Source organism: Clavelina lepadiformis, chromosome 8 (genome assembly GCF_947623445.1).
Source record: "Clavelina lepadiformis chromosome 8, kaClaLepa1.1, whole genome shotgun sequence".
Taxonomy (NCBI): domain Eukaryota; kingdom Metazoa; phylum Chordata; class Ascidiacea; order Aplousobranchia; family Clavelinidae; genus Clavelina; species Clavelina lepadiformis.
In genome coordinates, this window is record NC_135247.1 from 12940493 (window position 1) to 12952595 (window position 12103).

At 37.3% G+C, this 12103-nt stretch overlaps 1 long non-coding RNA gene across 6 annotated transcripts; it reads right to left on the reverse strand.

Moving 5' to 3' along the window:
* Positions 1-8134: 8134 nt before the first annotated feature.
* LOC143469754 (uncharacterized) lies at positions 8135-11776 on the reverse strand. 6 transcript variants are annotated; one of them, XR_013119196.1, is made up of 7 exons: positions 11683-11776; positions 9558-10746; positions 9375-9444; positions 9186-9290; positions 8895-9052; positions 8636-8766; positions 8136-8542 (listed from the first exon to the last, which is right to left on the reverse strand). It is a non-coding gene; the product is annotated as an uncharacterized LOC143469754 (long non-coding RNA). The 6 variants fall into 6 exon arrangements; XR_013119199.1 differs by lacking the exon at positions 11683-11776 and having other exon boundaries at positions 8135-8586; positions 8671-8766; positions 9558-10915; XR_013119195.1 differs by lacking the exon at positions 11683-11776 and having other exon boundaries at positions 9558-10915.
* Positions 11777-12103: the final 327 nt, after the last annotated feature.

Below are 12103 nucleotides of genomic sequence, written 5' to 3' on the forward strand. Positions count from 1 at the left end.
GGTTATTTCAGTCATTTCAACAGAAAGTTAACCATATATCGTTTACTTCACACTACTACATACTTACTTCTTTCACAAATTTTGTTTTTTTACAATTTTTTTGGTTCACATAAATTCTTTCTCTTATGTCATATGTGATTACAGCGGTCAATCACCCAATTTTTGGGATCTCGCAGTTGGATAACTTTGCCAAAAAAGTTGTATTCGTTTCAAACTCAAATATGCACTTTTTTAGTTTTGTAACGGGTTTATCACGTTCGTTCTCGCCTGGACGATTCTTTTAACAGTGAACCGCCGCACCCGAACACATCAGGTTAAGACAAGATTTGTGGTTAAAACCTTTTACTTGAAACAGAAAATGGCCACCTTTCCGTCTATTATTAACACGAACAAGGCTTATATAGGCTACCGGGTTACAGCTTAAGCGTAACAATGATTGATAAGATAAAACTTGCAAAGTGATATTGCAACAACACACGCACAAATCAGACAAAGACAATCAAAACGCGCTAAAATGAGCTACACAGTAGAACCTTCATAAGACGTAAGTGTTAGGATATTGAAAATTCTGTCGACAGGCCTACTTTGGATTGAACCTTCTATAAGAGCCTCTATAATCTACTTCTTGTTTCTTAAGTTCGGATTATAACGCCCATTTGCCACTATTTTAGTGTGTTTTTTGCTAAAAGCCATGCCTGAGTACTGCAAGAAGATTTGTTCATGACCTTCAGCATTTCAAGTCAAATGTGATCGAAACCTGTCGCCTTACCAGTCTTCAGAGATCTTATAGCTAGGATAATCTGGCGGTTGGCCTTTGGTGAAATTATTCCCTTCTTCAGTATGTATCGGCTGTGTGTGTATAATAAGTTAATAGATCAAACACAACACAAGGTAGCAGCCAGCGTTACGTTCATCTCATGCGAAATAGAAATTTTGTTGTGGCGTCTAGGGCGTCACTTGTGGTTAAATGAGTTGTTTTAAATCTGATGGCAACGCAAATCTTTTCATTGTTTCTTTGTTTATTGAAATCAACTACATTATTCGACGACATATCATATATTTAATAAACCAAGGTGTTTGTTTGCTGAACTTCTTGTAGGCTGTGTTACTTAGCACTCTACTTTAACGTGAACGCTTAGGCCTATGCGCAAATTTGTTCTTCAATTTAATTCTTGTATAATGTAGAAACTTTACATTTCTTTTCGACATGTTCTTTTAATTCAATGATTCAATATGGTGCAACCAACGATATAAAGAGCCGTCACAGTCAAGTACATCAGCCAAGTACACAGTCAAGACACCGTCAAGTGGCTTGACAAAGTCATGCAAGGAGTCTTTTTTGTTTTTTTTAGGATTGTTAGCTTTGTAATGAAGTTTGTTCTTCACGTAACTCATCATCATTAATTAGTATATTGTGTGTTTGAAGCGTTTTATCACTTAGCACCTTCTTGAACGAGGGAAGTATCGTTACAGTTTAACCACCAACAACTGGATATATGGGTATGGTAAAAAATAAATATCTTCCGATATGGGATCGAATCGATAAAATAGAAAATCAACGACAAAAGTTTAACGATCGCTAATTACGATCGTTTTTGATGGCATTAATTGATGACTTCTACGGCGGCAAACCAAACTTTAAAGTTATCCTAAATGAATTGAAGTTTGACATTTAAAACTTTAACTTTGACTTCCGGTGAAGAACGATGAACAAAATCGCGGTCAAACGTCGAAAAAAGATGGAAAATCGACTAAAAAAAGAATCGGTGCTAATTATACAATCATTAATTAATTACTTCTTCCGCGGCAAAGTACTTTGAAGTGATGACAACACTGCTCGTTGCATGATGGAATTTCGCATTTGATGGAATCAGAATGCATACTTTGCATAAACCGCCTCCACCAGTGAGTTGAATGTAGACTAACCAATCGTAAAACTTCTCATATTCTTTTAAGACTTTGCCTACTGGTATCAAGAAACGCGACCTTACTCGGACTTCCAGAGGTTAAAAGCCTGTATTTCTCAGCATCGTTGAGTTGGCAATCGTGTTCAAGCACAAGATCGTTGGTTTTTCCAACTTTATATGTCTTTTGCTGTTGGTGCTTCGAAACAGCAGCATTAACCACAGGCTTACTTGGTGTTTATACAGAACTAACTGCTAACTAACTAACTAACTAACTAACTAACTAACTAACTAACTGCTTTTGCTAAAGGCTGCGAACCTTGACATCTTGAAAAAAAGTTTATCTAATCTTGCTTGTTTAGGTTTTGACATCGAGGCGAACTACGTTATACAAAACGGAGTAGGCTACAAATCTTTAAGGATGGATTAATCCAGAGTTTCTCAACCGGAACCGGAACCCACCTGGGTGGTCATGGGGGCCACAAGCAAATGCACCTCACTAGTGAGTTATAGTGTGGTAGTATACTACCACTATTATTCTGCTATAAGATAAGACGAGGCAAAGCGGGATGCAAGTTTCTCATTTTTTTTCTGCTTGCTGTGCAAAATTAGTGGCGTGAAGGCTACTGCACACGCAGTAGTTAAGTAAAAAGCGTTTCGCAATCAATAATCTACATTTTTATTGATGATCAGGAGGCCATGGATTTTGAGGGTCACTGTAAGTGGCCACGAACCATGAAAGGTTAAGAACCACTGTATTAATCTAAAAAGCTGACGGCTGATAACCGAACAAAACTGATTGAAAATACTATGTTTGCCACCAGGCACAATTTCAACAACAAAAGGTGCTCAACTGGTGATAGAATTCTTTAATGAAACCCATGTTTCACAAATCCATGCGGGTGGGCTTCGTCAGGGCAGATTACAATATTAGAGAATAAAAAATATTTTTTTAGATTACAAACATATAAAATTACTTAGATACGAGCAAAACTAATAGACGGTTATGATGTATGCTGTGCACTGCTCTTCACCTTTCAACTTGGCAATTTAATAAATCAGTCAATATAGTCATGACATCGTGTGTATAATTACTTATTTGCAACAAAGTGTCAGACATCGTTTTATCTAAATCTCTTTAACTTTTAAAGGTGAATTTGACCAGCCAAAGCATTCGTTCATCAACTACCAATGAGGCCTTTATAAATTACAAATTCTTTCAATTGATCACAGTTCATTTCTGGATCCTGTAACAGTGCGGAGGTCTGTCCGACTCTGTCTCACTCTCTCGTCCAACTGACAGCAAAGTTAATAACGATGAGCTGAATGATCGAAGAAAATATACTGAAGCCTGAGAAACCTGGCCATGGATGGTCTGGTCCCATAGAAATCCTGGACCCATGGATGGAGTTCATTTTAGTGTAGTTTTTCTTCATCCATCCAGACACACATGTCGGTTCCATCTTGACGATGACACAACGCTTATGTCCTACCAAACTATCAGCGTAACTTTTGTTTTATATTAAATGTGTTTAAATTATGTTTTTTACATTTTTTTTGTTTTAAATTGTGTTTAAATTGTCCCCCACATTAAAGACGAAAAGTAAAATGAATGAATGATAAAAAAACTGTTACTGAAACTTAGCCAGATTGTTCAAGTAGCCTACGTCATTTATACAAATATAATACTGCATATGACTTATGAATATCATGTAAAACTACAGAGAAAAGGAAATCTGGAAATATTTTATCTCACATAAATACACCGCACAGCACAGAGCTAACGTTAGATTCAATATTGAACAGATGATCAAGCTGCGTGACGTAATGATAGATACGTAATCGCCAATGATGTAATAATTACTGTAAGCGTGGGACATTAAAAATCTCTGTAAATTTGTTTGACTTGGTGATTTCATAAACTTATAATAAAATATTCTATTTTGACACATAAATTGTAATAAAAGTATGAAACATGTAAAACAGTTAAGCACTACTAACTAATATTAAATATAGGCCTACATAGGCCCACTTACCGATTCGGGATTTTTGAAACAGTGGCATGAAGAATGGTGTTGGAGGTGAATGTGCCCCCTTCTGGCCAACAACGAATATTTTACCATTTTCGCTCTTGAAGTACCTTTCATAATTTTCTTTTGCTTTATAGAAAACAAAAATACTGTTTTTAAATTCATAGTGTAAAAGTACTAAGTAAATTGTCCTGCTGAAATTAACCCGAATGGGTTAATGAAACCGCGGCAGAAACAAAAGTTCTGTTTTTCACCCGTTTAGCCTTGAATTTGATGACACATTTTACTATTTTTCTTGGAAAACTATTTCTACTTTTGGGTTCTAACTACTGTCATTCTGGCAGAATCCTAGCAGAATCATACTATCCAAACGAACAACAGTGTTTCCGACTCCAAAATTTTCAAAAACAGAATGAAACAGCATTTTATAACAAAGCAGACAAAGTTTAACGCTTCCAATCATCCAAGTAAAAAAAAAAAAATTTTAGACACATATGTTAAAATTAAAAATGATGGTAACACAAACCAACAAGAACGAAAAAAACAACAAAGTATACACACAAAACGAGTTTCAAGAGATATGAATGTTGTACTCCTCTGTCACAATTAAAAAACAATTTGAATACATGACATAATAATGAACATAAGGAAAAAGGCCTTGTTGCAGATTCTTAAAGAAGATTTCCTCCTCTTCACGATGGTCACCTTGAAATCGATCCCCCCTGGCCGGAAAGTTCCGAAATTTACAAAAACGCGACAGGTACTAAGAAATGCGGTAATACCCCCAAAACGTAAAAAATGCCGTATTTATGAAATGTTTCACGTCAATTCTGCTGAGTGTTGTCGGAAGATGTGTCACTTTTTTATTGCAGATTCTTAAAGAAGATTTCCTCCTCTTCACGATGGTCACCTTGAAATCGATCCCCCCTGGCCGGAAAGTTCCGAAATTTACAAAAACGCGACAGGTACTAAGAAATGCGGTAATACCCCCAAAACGTAAAAAATGCCGTATTTATGAAATGTTTCACGTCAATTCTGCTGAACGATCAATTAAATAGACATTCAAACCACACAAGTAGTGACACACTTAAACTGTAAAATCTTAGTATAAACAAAAGAATATAACAATATAAAAATATATAATCTCAATATAAAAAACGTATAAAAACACGAACACAAAAATTTGCTATTAATAACTACATATACGTGCGTGAGTGAAGTGAAAAGATGCGTGTATTATCGTATTTTACCTTTTAACATCTGGGTAAAAACAAGGTCTACGTTTAATGCGTTGTTTAAAGGTTTGGAGAATGTAAAACATCATCGGTTACTAAACTGTTATTCTGAACTGCGTTCTGAATATTTTCCGGCACTATGTACACCCCTGGTCGCAGCTGATAATTATAGTAGTCGTTATTTCCGGTTCCGGACTGCAGCATGCACGAAAGTGATGGCGGTTGTTTGTCGGATCTGTTGAGCAAGAATTTTGCCCTTCATTCTCGCTCACACCTTCTTTGCGATTTTCTATCAAATAGTTTGCAGGAGGAATAACTTTTTTAACAACATAGGGGCCTGTCGTAACGCTTCTTCTATTGAAACCTACGTTGTTCCAACCTTGATTGAATTGTTTGGTGAACCAATTTCATTCGATCTTGAAGATGAAGGATGTCTTCACACTTTGGAGTAAAAATTGGTGCCTTACTAACAAGATCTGCAGGCAACCTAAGATTATTTCCAATGAGCAAGTAATGAGGAGAAACTCCAGTTTCCTCGTGAACACTTGAATTGTAAGTAGCGCTAACCAAGAAGAGCGCGTCATCCCAAGAAGTTGGGTCAACCTGAACATAATTTTTTTAAATCGCAATTTTGGTCTGATTGTTTCTTTCCACAGCACCGTTTCCCATTGCGTGATACGGGTTGGTTCTTGTCTTTTTGCAGCCCATTAACCGTGAGAGCTCTTGAAAAAGAATACTTTCAAAATTCCGGCCCTGGTCGGAGTGAATTGTTTCTGGGACGCAATGTATCGTCACCCAACGGTGGTAAAGCAAATAAGCAGTATCTTTGGCATTTTGGAATTTCATTGGCCAACACTGCATGTATTTTGTGTAGGTGTCACATACGACAAGAATATAACGGTTGTCGTTTCCTGTTTCGGGTAGACCGCTTAATACGTCGATTTCAACTTTCTGCATAGGTGTATTTTCCTCTGATGGAACTAATGGGGCAAGAACAATCCGCCTTGGTACTTTTCTTAAATCGCACAAGCAACACTCTTTGCAGTATGTTTCGACATCTTTGTGGCAAAATGGCCAGAAAAAACGCTCCTTTAACCTGGCAAATGTCCTTTTAACGCCCATATGTCCACCTCCGTGAATTAAATCGTGAACAGACTTCAACACATCATTCTTCATTGTTGAGGGCACCAGCAACTGAGCATAAACTTCTTCCAGAGAATTCTCGATTTTTTTTTGAATGATGGTCGGCGTTCCTGGCTCATCCACTGAAACAGTCTTTTCAACACTGGATCTTTTTGCTGCGCCTTAATAGTGTTTTCGGTTGACCATCCAGATCAGTGGTTCCCAACCTTTTTTGGTGTCGGGGCCGAATTTCAAACTTCATAGTACGTATGGAGCCGCATGAAAAGACTCAAGTAATTATAACGAAAATTTTAAAGCATGAAATCATGTACCAACGAATAGCAACACTAACAAGAAAAATAACACAAATCAATTTAATGTCCAACTTGACATTGGCTTTGAGCTTTAACAACTTTGTCAAATCGAGGCGCAATTGTGGTTTAGGATTCAGGAGGCGGTTTATGATTCACAATAAGTAGACAATGGAACATTCACAGCAGTATAAAGTAGGCTACAAGGTGTAACTGTAAGATGTAAAATGAAAAATTTGTAAACAATTTTGACCTAACGCTATACATTTTGACCAATTTTTGACTTTTTTAGACAACTCAAAAAATAATCGCCCTAATTGTTGCAAATAGATTTTTTATTTTTTTGTGGGATTTTCAGGGGTCATTGAGAGCCGCAAGAAAGCTACCTTGGAGCCGCATGCGGCTCTAAGAGCCGCGGTTGGGAACCACTGATCCAGATGCTTCTTTTGCTTTTGGGATTCAGGCAAGCGTCTTGGTTGCTGGCGTATAGGGAGCGAGTCTCCAGTTTCGATTGAGTGTTCGACCAGTTCTGTTTGTCCAATATTGTACGGGTGCAGCGAAAATACATCACGATAGGAAGAGATTACGGAAAACAGCTTTTGGCGTTCAACTTCTGACAGTTCCAATTTGTCCAAACATAACTCATCGTGCAGTGCCGACAACTCATCGTTGGAAAACTTGTTCTCTATGCAAGTCCTGATCCATAGTTTGAACCTGGTAGATTTCCCATGGTGGATTGCTGTGAGTTCCGTGTATGTCAGAAGCAACAAACATTTCTTGCTGTCTTCATTTCTTTTCGCAGCTGGAAAATTTCGTCCTGAAGTTTTTCGACAGTTCTTTTTAATTTGGATACGTCCTGGTGATCTCCTGTAACCGCTGCTACTTCTGACGTCATTATACGTGGTTCATGATGCGTCCGTTCTGCGTTTTCAATAATGTTCTTTGCTGTGGCGTAAAAATCCGGTTGTGCATTTTTAAAGTTATCGCGTAAGATTTGAGAGGCTTGTTGACGATCTCTCAGTCCTCGAACAAGTAGGTTGTACAGCACACTGCTGCGCATTTCATGCTGTTCGTCGTTTGTATAAGCCATTTTTCCCAATTGAGCTATAGATTCAAGAGAGTTTCTTACAGATTCGTCAAAACCTTGAGTTCGCTGAACGGGTTGTTGCATGGCATGCTTTTGTGAAGATAGTCCTGAAACCGTGTCTTTTGCTTTTTGAATGAGTTCGTCATAACTAAGCTCGTAGAGTTCTTTACGACCATCGGTCATTGAGAATCTCATGTCTTCCGGCAAGCTTTGTAGAAATGCATGTTTCTTCGCCGCATCCGATGCTTTAACGCTGTCGCAGAAGGATTCGAATTCTTTGAGAAAAGACGAAAAACTATTGCCACGCTGGTAACGAGGCGGAGAGTAAAAAAATTCAACTTCAGTAAAACTTGATAAAATCTTCTGTGCCTCTAAGAGGTCGTGCCGTGCTCGCCAGTGTTACGTTTTGTTGTTCTCACTCTTAGAATTACAGGCACATGTTTTATTTTAAAAGCTGTTAGGTCAAGTTTTCTTTCACACAGCTCATTTCAGGAGCTCCAATACACAACTGTCAGTGCAACTACTTGTCGGACACACGTCGATAAAAAGACACATGTGCTTAATTAACCACGGAAACGCGCAATCGGCCGCAAGGGAGAAACGTAACAGATACAGGGTAAAAACAAGTGTAACAGAAACAACAGAAATCTTTTGCTGCCTTTGTATAATGAGGTAAGACACGGCTCGATGTTAATTCTTTATATCGCCGAACACTTCACAGTTCACATGCTTAACTTCCAAAGAATGTTCCTCATGTCCTGGGAATCCTATATTGAGCGTAAATGTTCAAGGAAGGTTCATTTCCACGTCACAACTGCTTGTGATCGGATTGAGAAGACGTGATTCAAAGTCACTGTCAGAAAAGATTGTGGTTGCCAATCGTGAGTTAATTATACCCTGTGGAGAAGGAAAAATAAGATATAAACTTCAGGCAGGGATTTGTTACCTTGAGTTTGGTGAGGAAAAACGGCACTATATTACCTACATCGTGCGTGAGGAAAGAGTAGTCCAGTGTGATGGTGGGGAAGTGGGGATAGTAGAATATGATGGTGTTCGTTCCAAGATCGATCGCTGTAGCTATATATTTTTTACGAAAAAATCAGCCAATATTCCAAAACATCATAAAGACGTCAATAAGAAAACTGCTTTCACGAAAGAAAACAAGTCTCAGCATAATACATAAATCATTAAATGGCGAAAACTACCGAAATGTATCCTTGACATGGAGATAATCACAACAAATGAGCTGGAGGAATTTCAGCCACAGTACAACTTGGAAGGTGAGGCTGGTAAACACTGGAAGGATTTATCGACGGCCGTTCTGGACATATTGCTCAATCACTTATTGACCTTATACAGTTTTCTGTAGAAAATGCAAAGTCAAAGATGTTTGCTTATCGCCACTATCTCTTTTTACAGTGTTCAATGACAAAATTAAAGATTTACGAGTACGACTTTACGAAGTTAAGTACACGGAGAAATATCTCAGTAGCAACCTTGCATCAAATCTCCTGGAGTTTGTTTGCAGCAGACTGTGTGTACAACAAGTGAGGAAGCGATGGGTAGACAGCTCTTTTATTTCCCATATCACTGTGGGCAACCTTTAAATAAAGTATTTTGAAAAGTATCAGTGTAGCTGTAACATTTACCTTGTATGAGTGTTAGAAATAGAAGCCATAATTTACCTCACTCTGCACCTCTATCACTTGGACTACAATAGTGCTTCCAAGAAGTTGAATTTCCCAATCAAAACGTCTGTTGATGAAATTAAGAGCTGTTCACAATCACATACAGTTCACAAAATGTACGATAGTATAAGTGCATACCAGCACTGGGACGTCTTTGTATATAAAGAAATTTATATGTACTTCTTCATGTAGCACAGCGATGCCATCAGTTCACTAGATTTTTCCATGGCATGTGCAGCCTCTGCCAGTCCCATGTTTGTGCATTCTTAGATGTTATTCTAATGATGATGTATCTGGTTGGCTCCACATTCTTTTATGTTCACTTTGTTTGTTTGCATTTAAAGTGCACAGTATCATAATTGTTGTGCCTGTTTAGTATTTATGCTTCACTATAAATACTACTTCTTAGTGTAACCATTGGTTTTGTTCAACGAGCATTACCTATTATCGAGGTATAATATGCCTATTGGGAAATGTCCTGATGAAAAAACCAAACGACCATGAAAGGGCTGCCTCAGGGGCATGGTTGGAAAATCCATCAACAGCAAATTATGATTTACACAAATAGATATATTGGTATGTTCAATTTCAGTGATAATAATTGGAGTGATAATAATTAATGTGAGAAAACTTTAATATGGTAAAAGCACAAATGAAATCACAAAACATATGAGACTTGCACAACAATAGAACATGCCTTCAATACCGACATATTGGAGCTTAACCACATTAAAATGATAAATCCTCTTCTTGTATGTTTTAAAGGGCTGAGTTGACTTTTAAAACAGTAATTGCAATACTTACCGTATTGATTAACTTTCAAACAATTTTAACTTATCTAGAGAAAAGGATGTTTACACCAAGAAGTACTTAAACAAAACTTCCCATTTCTCTGTCATAAACTCAGTATTTTGTCAACCCTAAAACATATATGCAATTTGACAAATGCTTACTATTTACACTAAATAGGCCTATATAACATGTTAAGAATTCAGAGCCAAAAAACACTTGATAAGTAGGCTATTTCAACATCTTGGGCAGGTAAATGCATTTACTGAGTACATATAATACAATTACATGCCCATTTATTTTGGAAATCAGTCAAATTACTACATCTATGCTTTTACTTAGGTTTGTAGACTGTTATCCATACAGTTGCTGACTTGATTATTGAGACAGTGCAAGTGCAACCTATTGCGATTTTGTTTTTTCAACTACATGCAACCTGTTATTAAGCTATAGCTAATGGGCTATGGTCTACAAAGAAGCTTCACTTCCAGACTTCTGCATTGCATCAACCTAATAGGCCTAAAATGTCAGAAGAACCTGACATTTTAGCCCATCAGCATTCAGCAATTTTACCTTTTACCTAGGCCAGGGGTCGGCAACCTGCGGCTCCGGAGCCGCATGCGGCTCTTTCATCTTTCTGATGCGGCTCTTATTAATTTTATTGCTACAGTAGAAACAAACAGAAGAACACTCGTGTCTTTATCTCACTGAGCACATTATAGTAATCACTAGGGCAACCAAAAGTCAATATGGTCAATTTTTTTTAACCTGCTCAGAATGCTATGAAACAAGCACAAAACAAATTTCAGCTGTGTACGACGTGTGGTATAGAAGTTATTAGGTCAAATAAAGTCAAAATGTTACGTTAGGTCAAAATACGGTCAATTTGTTTCTTTAGGTCTTCTTTTTAGGTCAAAATCTATTAAACTTGTAATTTTGTAACCATTTTGCAATATTGTTCTTCCGTTTTTCTCTTTTCTTGTACCGCAAACAATTCCAGTGCCCCAAATTATACTTAGAACTAAAGCCACAAAGAGAGGGAAGGCCTTTCAGCGCGTTTGGTGACGTCACGATGTGAAGGCATTGCATTTGAAACTGCAAGTTGTCAATCTTAATACGCAGAAACGAAAAAAAAGCAACACTAGAAAAGCGTTTTGTCAATTTTAAATGCAGCTTTAGATTAGAAAGTTGCTGTAGACAGTGTAGAGACTATCAGTTTAGCGTTTTTCAAAATAAGGTCAAAATTTAAACTTTTTAGGTCAAAATAAGGTCAAAATTTGCAAATTTTAAGGTCAAAATTTAAACTTTTTAGGTCAAAAAACTGGTTGCCCTAGTAATCACATTAATTAAATCTTACTGAATTAACTGCTTTTATAAATGCGACACATGACAGTTTTGTTACAGAGTGTCCTTTTCGTTTTATTGTGAAAATAGTTTTGCGGCTCCCATTGATTTTTATTTTGTGGAATATCGGTTAAAATGGCTCTTTAAGTGCAAAAGGTTGCCGACCCCTGACCTAGGCCATGCAATTCATAATGCTAAATCAAAGAATTTTCTCATTAATACTAATAATAACGTTTGACTGCTGACATCGAAATACCGTAACCAAAAATACTTACATGCGATGTTAAAAACAGACAAGTCACGGCTAGGCATACCACATTAAAACCATTAGGCAGTTTACCATTAGCGCTTAAGAATAATTATTTAGTCTACTGTACATAGTTTATAAAAAAATAAACGGAAACCCTGCTGTCATTTTGGAAGCTATGATTCTGCTAGGATTCTGCCAGAATGACGGTGGTTGGGTTCTATGATTCTGCTAGGATTCTACCAGAATGGCGGTGGTGAATGGTGATACTCCATGTGTCTATGACTATGTGGATTGTGGACCAATAAGCTTTGCAAATACTGTACATACTGGGTTAAAAAGTTTG